This window comes from Phacochoerus africanus, chromosome 3 (assembly GCF_016906955.1).
Source record: "Phacochoerus africanus isolate WHEZ1 chromosome 3, ROS_Pafr_v1, whole genome shotgun sequence".
NCBI classification, from domain to species: Eukaryota; Metazoa; Chordata; class Mammalia; order Artiodactyla; family Suidae; genus Phacochoerus; species Phacochoerus africanus.
The window spans coordinates 11,459,701-11,467,363 of record NC_062546.1 but is presented as its reverse complement, the minus strand read 5'-3'; positions in this window follow the sequence as shown (position 1 = coordinate 11,467,363).

Below are 7,663 nucleotides of genomic sequence, written 5' to 3'. Positions count from 1 at the left end.
CTGTCCCTCTCTAGCTACACTGGCCCTTTTCAAGGCCTCTGGTATGCATGTCCTCTTCCTCCTCAGGGCTTTTGCCTGCGTTGTTCCAACTCTTCCCAGCTCCAGCACTGCCCTTTCAGGGGCGCTATCCCTGATTTCTCCAACCAGCTCAAATTCAGCTATGATTCTCCGAGTGCCACTTGTGTCTTCTTCCCAGCACTGGCTGCCTGCAATCATCTTGACATTATTCTGTGTATCACATGATTCAAGTTTACCTTGAAGGGCACAGAAAATATTTGCCCCCTGACTTAAGGTCACTGTAAACGTCAAGATAGCAAGTGGGAGGTTTTTGGGCTCCTTAGCTGGGCTCACCTCTGGAATGAAATTTTCTGGGTTCGGGGCCTGCTTCACCACTCACTTTGCAGTCTGACTTCAAGCAAGAGACTTGAACCTCTCTTGGCATCAATTTCCCCTTGAAAAGGGGGATGACAGTACCAACTTCATAGGGTTACTATGGAGATAAATACGTTGATAAACGCATTGGCACTGAGGGAGAAGGGGATACTAGAAGAGCTGACGTTTATCAAGCTGTCATATCCAGCTCTTAATCCTCAAAACTCAATGCAACAACTCCCAGGAATAGCCCCATTTTTTCAGATGAGAAAACAGACTCAGAGCTAACAGGTGGAGGCGTGAAGATTAAAACACAAGCCTCTCATCCACAATGCTCCTAATTATTTACTGGCATAGATTCCTTGGTTCCCGCAGGAAACTTCTGGCAAGCAAAACTCACAATAAGACTAACTCCACAGAGCGCTTGGAAGGAGGAGTAAATTAACCCCGACAGCCCGTGGCATGCTGGTTATTATAGTCTAGCGGTGTCGCAGAGCCTGCTGGGAGTTGTAGTCGTCCCTAAACTAAAGCTCTCGTAGAGGTTCCGCCCCCTCCCCGGAGGTCGCTGCCAGACCTTAGAGCTGCAGTATTTCTGTCGCCTGTACTCCCTTCGGTCTCTGCGCTTGAGCTGGTGGTAGCTTCAGCGGGTGAGGATGAGAGTCTTGTTTTATTGGATTCGTGGGAATATTAAAATGGCTAATAGAACTGAAGAATTTAGAGAAAGACTTGGCACAGAGCGAGTGGTATATAAATATTAGTTGCTGCCATTATTTTTTATTTTTATTTTTTATAGTTGCTACTATTATTATTATTTTTACTGTTATCATTTCCTCAGTGACTCCTGCTAAGTAGCTATCATCTCGACATTTGTCATCTGTGGAAACAGACTCGGTGGAGTAGGATGGCTTTCCCAGGGTCATGTAATAAGCAGTAAAATCAGGTTTGGAAACCAGTTCATTCAACTATGGGGCACTTGCTATTTCCTCTATGGTGAGGGAGCTGAAGCCTGGGAATTTTTAAGCAAAACTTAAGCGGGTTTGCATTTTTACAAAGTGCAGCCTGGCTGCCTCAAGGAAATTGAATTGGGTGGCAGCAAGACTGGAGGTGAAGAGTCCAGAGTGGAGGTGTGTTGGACACTGTTGACTGCCAGATCAGTCATGTCTTTCCATTCTCACGGAAGCCTGGTTTTGTTTAGGAGGCAGAAGGTCCAGTTTCCAGGTATGATCCCAAGCCAGTCACAGGCACTGCCATTTCTTTTTGCCAGTGATTGGTCCAGGGGTGTGCCTGTGATCTAGTTTTTTCTAGCCAGTGAGTTGGGGAGGAGCCATATTTGGAAAATTTCCTTCTAATAATAGCTAGGGAGGAAGCCTTTTCTGTCCCCTTTCCTCCTTCATACAATATGAGGTTGTGATGGCTGGAGCTGTGGCATTTATGAAGACACCATGAGGCACAAGCCTGAGGTTGAAAAGCTGACATCCCAAAGATGCCAGCGCAGAAAGAGGGCAAGAACTAAGCAGGACCTTGATAATGTAGTTGAACAGCTGAATGAATCCTGGGCTGCCCAAGACATGAAATAATAACTGTCTTTATTGCTTAAGCTGCTCTTAAAGGTAAGTTGTTATCTACAGCCAAGGAAACTAGCACAGTGTTCCAGGAAAGAGATATATGAACTTGGACTGTTTCACAGCATTCACTCAAAAACACGGTGCTCAGCAGGGTGGGAAAACATCCAGGCAGTTTGGGGATCTCTGACCAAATATATTCAAAGTGTAAAAATTGCAATATACTTTACAGGACCTACAAAATTATTTTTTAGCACAATACTTCTCAAACTCTAATGTGCACGGGAATCACTAGCAATCTTGTTAAAATGCAGACTCAGTGGGGGTGAGGGGTGCTGAGATGCTACATTTCTAACAGCCTCCTAGGGAATGCCGATGCTGAGGCACAGACCACACTTTGAGTAGCAAGGTTGTGGATAACATTATAAAGTTTTATGTTTATATTTCCGATCGATAGTTAAGGAAAAAAGCCCAACCTCATGCTATAGCTTTTATACTACAAAGTACAGAAAGTAAAGCTGTTGACAGGAAAGGGTTATGGGCACTCACAAGACGGAGGGAGGAATCTGTGCAGGATGGGGTGTGTGACACACTTGCTGGTAGCATTTCATAGTACATTCATGGAGTTATGGCCCCCTGGGGTGTCTGATGTATAATATTAAGGTATTTAGTTTGCTGTGGTTGCTAAAACACACAATCAAAAAAATGGAGTTTCCGTGTGGCTCAGCGGGTTAAAGATCTGACATTGTCCATGCAGTGGCTCGGGTTGCTGTGGTGGCACAGGTTTGATCCCTGGCCTGGGAACTTCTGCATGCTGCAGTTTCAGGAAAAAAAAAAAAAAGGATGGGAGTGGGTGGGTAGAGAGTTATGGTACAGTTCATTTACTCCTATATATATATGTATATATATATATATATATATTTTTTTTTTTGTCTTTTTGCTATTTCTTGGGCCGCTCCCGAGGCATATGGAGGTTCCCAGGCGAGGGGTTGAATCGGAGCTGTAGCCACCGGCCTACGCCAGAGCCACAGCAACGCGGGATCCGAGCCGCGTCTGCAACCTACACCACAGCTCACAGCAACGCCGGATCATTAACCCACTGAGCAAGGGCAGGGACCGAACCCGCAATCTCAGGGTTCCTAGTCGGATTCGTTAACCACTGCGCCACGACGGGAACTCCCATTTACTCCTATATTGATGGACATCTGGGTCATTTCCACTGACTTCTTCCTATACAGTTTGTTTCTGTAATGTCTGAATTTTGTGTCATCTGTTATTTTTTGTGGTCAAGGAAAAAGGAATAAAAACCAGGGATCTGGGGTGGGAGAAAAACCAAAAGGATGAGTTTCCTTAACGTATAAAGATCCCTTGTGTCTCAGTAAGAAAAAAAGATCCTGAAGTTCCCTGGTGGCCTAGTGGGTTAAGGACCTGGCATTGTCATTGCTGTGGCATGGGTTTGATCCCTGGCCCAGGAACTTCTGCATGCCATGGGCTTGGCCAAAAAAAAAAAAAAAAAAAAAAAATTAAAAGAAAAATCCCAAAGGAAAGATGATAATCATAACAAACATTTATGGAGCATTTAGTATGTTCCAAGAACATTGTGTTTTGCCTATGTAAATTCATTTAATCTTCACAACTACCCTATCTTACGGATGAGGAAATTTGAGAGGTGGAAAGATTAAGTAACTCACACACTTGTACGTGGCAGAGCTGGGATTTAAACCTGAAGCTCTTAACCACTACTGTCCTGCCTCCCAAGAAAAATAAGAAAAGGACCTGTACAGAGTAAAGAAATGGGATAAGATACCCAATTTCACTCAACATACTGTATTTCAGTGATTCTAAGATGCAAATTTTTACCTTCAAAGATCTCTAAAATCAGTTTGCATCTTACGATCAATGATACCTTGATTCAATGAAATAAAGTAAGAGAAATGCAAATTAAAACCACCTATCAGATTGGCAAATAACAAAACACTTGATAACACTCTGTGTTGGCAAGGGTGTGGGAAAACTGGTACTCTCAAAAGTTCTGAGAGTTTAAATGGGCACAGCCTTAGTGGCATGAGCTCTCAAACGTCACCCATGGACATCCTTGACCTAGCAGTCCTGTTTCTAGGACGTGACCCCTCAGGGCTACTGGCCCCTAGGAACAAAGACTTAAGTTCTCTGATGCACACAATGGCAGCTTGTATTACACTAAACTGAAAATGACTTCAGAAGTAGAGGATAGATGAGTTTAAAAAAAAAAAAAAAAAAAGGCCCATCCTGAAGTTAGAATGCTATACAGCTGTAAAAAGGAATTAGGAAATATTGATATAACAGTTTCCAAAACATAGTGAATGAAAAAAGGCAAGGTGCAGAACTGTATATGTAATTTTCTACCTATTGTGTGAAAAGAGTGGGCACGGTCATGCCTCTGTGTCTATATAAGGGACTTGCAAGGGTCTTGTCCTCTGGGGAGGAGAACTGAGGCTCGGGGGCATATGAGTGCGGAGCAGTTTACCCTTCACTCTAGACCTGGAGTTGGCAGATTTTTTTTTTTCCATAAAGGGCAAGATAGTAAATACTTTAGGGGAGTTCCCATTGTGGTGCAACAGAAGCGAATCCAACTAGGAAAACCATGAGGTTTCGGGTTCAACTCCTGGCCTCACTGAGTGGGTTAAGGATCTGGTGTTGCCATGAGCTGTGGTGTAGGTCACAGATGCGGCTCAGATCTGGTGCTGCTCTGGCTGTGGTGTAGGCCAGCAATTGCAGCTCCGATTGGACCCCTAGCCAGGGAACTTCCATATGCCACAGGTGCGGCCCTAAAAAGCAAAAAAAGAAGAAACCAGCCATAGATAATGTGAGTGGGTTTGGCTATGTGCCAGTAGAACTTGATGACTGACACTGAATTTGAATGTCACATGTTAGGAAATATTCTTTTCCCTCCCACCATTAAAAAATCCTCGTGGGGACAGTAGAAAAATAGGCACACTGGATTTGTCCCCCTGGAGACAGTCAGCTGACCCTTGTATTGTTTATTATTCTTTACCTTATGCATGCATTACCTATTATAATGTTTAAGAGGGTAGCTTGAGGAGTTCACATTGTGGCACAACAGGATCGGTGGTGCCTTGGGAGCGGTGGAATGCAGGTTTGATCCCCAGTCCCCCACAGTGGGTGAAGGATGGAGCATTGCTGCAGCTTAGGTTGCAGCTGCTGCTCGGATCTGATCCCTGCCCCAGGAACTCCACATGCCTTGGGGCGGCCAAAAAAGAAAAAACAAAAAGGTTGAAAGTTTTAGGTTTATCAAAAGAGGGTGGGGCTGATATTGAGAGCAGGCGCCCAGCCCAGACTCCCTATAAGAAGTCAGCACAGAGGAGGATGCGTGACTTTTTCCAGTGGAGCTGGAAACCCCTGTTTGCTCTGCACGACCACCTGCCCCACTCCACCGCCAGATAGCAGCACAAATCCACCTGACATCAGGCCATCCCTGCACCACCTGGGACGTTGTGGGCAGAAGTCACCTGAATACCTGTTTTTATTTTGCCCAGGGTATATTTTAAAAATGGAGCATTTAAAAAACCTGGATTTTTTTTCTTTTTCTTTTTTTTGTCTTTTTGCCTTTTCTAGGGCCGCTCCTGCGGCATATGGAGGTTCCCAGGCTAGGGGTCTATTGGAGCTGTTGCTGCTGGCCTACACCAGAGACACAGCAATGTGGGATCCAAGCCACGTCTGCAACCTACACCACAACTCATGGCAACGCTGGATCCCCAACCCACTGAGCAAGGCTAAGGATCTAACTGAACCCGCTAGTCGTATTCGTTAACCACTGAGCCACGATGGGAACTCCCTAGAAAGTCTGGATTTCTGTCTCCTCTTTCATCGACTGATGTGAGTGGTAGCTGCCCTTTGGGGTCTGATGCCTCCAGGGCATCCCAGCTCTCAGTGTCAGCTGCTGTTTCTCATCCAGCGCCTGCCTCCGCATCCTCCTTCCTCCTGTGGGGCTGCAGGCTCAGGCGAAAGCTTCAAATGTGCGGGGTCAGATCAGGGCTCAGATTCCAGCCCTGCCACCTACCATCGACTGTCTGTGCCTCAGTTTCCTTATCTGCAAATGGGACTAGGTGTGCTCCCCTCTCAGAGCTTTGGGGACTGCTTGATGGGACCCACACATGCTGCTCTCCACAGTCTGGCCTGTGCTAAGGGTTCAGTAGGTATGAGTCAGCATGTCCCACTGCCTGGCCCTCAATAGGTACTTTTTGGAACACTGCCATCTCACAAGTGACCCCAACTTTCCCACACCTGCCACAAAACATTTCTCCTTGGTTTTTTTTTTTTGTTTGTTTTTTCTTTTTTTTTTCTTTTAGGGCTATACCTGCATCATATGGAAGTTCCCAGGCTAGGGATCCAATTGGAGCTGCAGCCACCGGTCTGTGCCACAGCCACAGCGACTTGGGATCCAGCAGCTTGTGGCAACGTGGGATCCTTAACCTGCTGAGGGAGGCCAGGGATTGAACCCACATCCTTAAGGACACTGTGTTGGGTGTCCTGCTGAGCCACAACAGGAACTCTTTCTGTTTTGTTTTTTTGAAACTCAATAAATTTTATTATATTTATAGTTGTACAACGATCATATAATCCAAAGTATTTTTCCAGCACTTGGGATTCAGGAGTGGTGAGGTAGTTTGAGTGTGAGGCCTGGCTCTGCCTTACTTGCTGTGTGGTCTTAGGCAAGTCACTTCACCTCTCTGGACTCAGGCTGTTTTTTCTTGTTGGCTTTTGGGGAACTAACATGTTGGTAGGGCCTAGAAAACACCCCCAGCAGTGTCTGAAAACAGGAAGGCAACTCCTGCAGCCTCAAGGCTGCTTATTTTGACTCTGCCGAGTTTGGCTGTCTGCCCCACCCCACTGTAGACATCTCAGTCCTTGGCCAATCAGATCCCTTCACCATCCCCTGCCCTCCCAAACCCCAAGATGGTTAGTTCAGGTTAGGCACATGACCCAATCCAGGCCAATAAGAGCCTGCCTTGGGGCTTTTGCTGCAGCTGCTGGGAAAGGAGACTTTTTTTCTACTGAGATGATGAACTGGCCCATTGTCAAATCTCAACTCAGAAAAACAGAGCTAGACAGAGACCTAGTTCTGATGAATCATGTGCGCCTTTGGGTCCTGCCAAATCTTAAGTCAGAAACACCTCCTTTCAATTATGAGCTAATAAAATTATTTTAGCTATTAATTTTTGCTTAAGTTATAGTTTCTGTCATTCAGAGTTGATGCATTCTATCTGTGACTCCTCTAAAGTGTCTTTTATTGGAGTCCCCTGGTGGCCTAGCACTTAAGGGTCTGGCATTGTCACTTCTGCAACACAGACTTGATTCCTGGCCCAGTAACGTCTGCATGCTATGGGTGTGGCCCAAAGCAGAAAACTAATGTTATTTCTCTGTCCGCTCCAGGTTTTTGTTTTCCCGTTTAATAGTGTGGAACCTATTTAGCCCAGACTAGCTATTAACTGCAATGCCTGTGTGTTCACTGCTGAATCCCAGTGCCTGGTATAAACGGAGGTGCCTTTTATTTGCTCCATAAATACACGAACAAGATATTCATATGTTTAAAATGTCCTGTCTTCCCACTTGCCTCCATCGGTGAGGTTCCATATAATTAGTTTCTATTTTTCAGACCTCATCTTTCATTTTCCCCTTGCTCACTCCAGTCCAGCCACACTTTCTCTTAAAGGGCCCTTATACTTGTT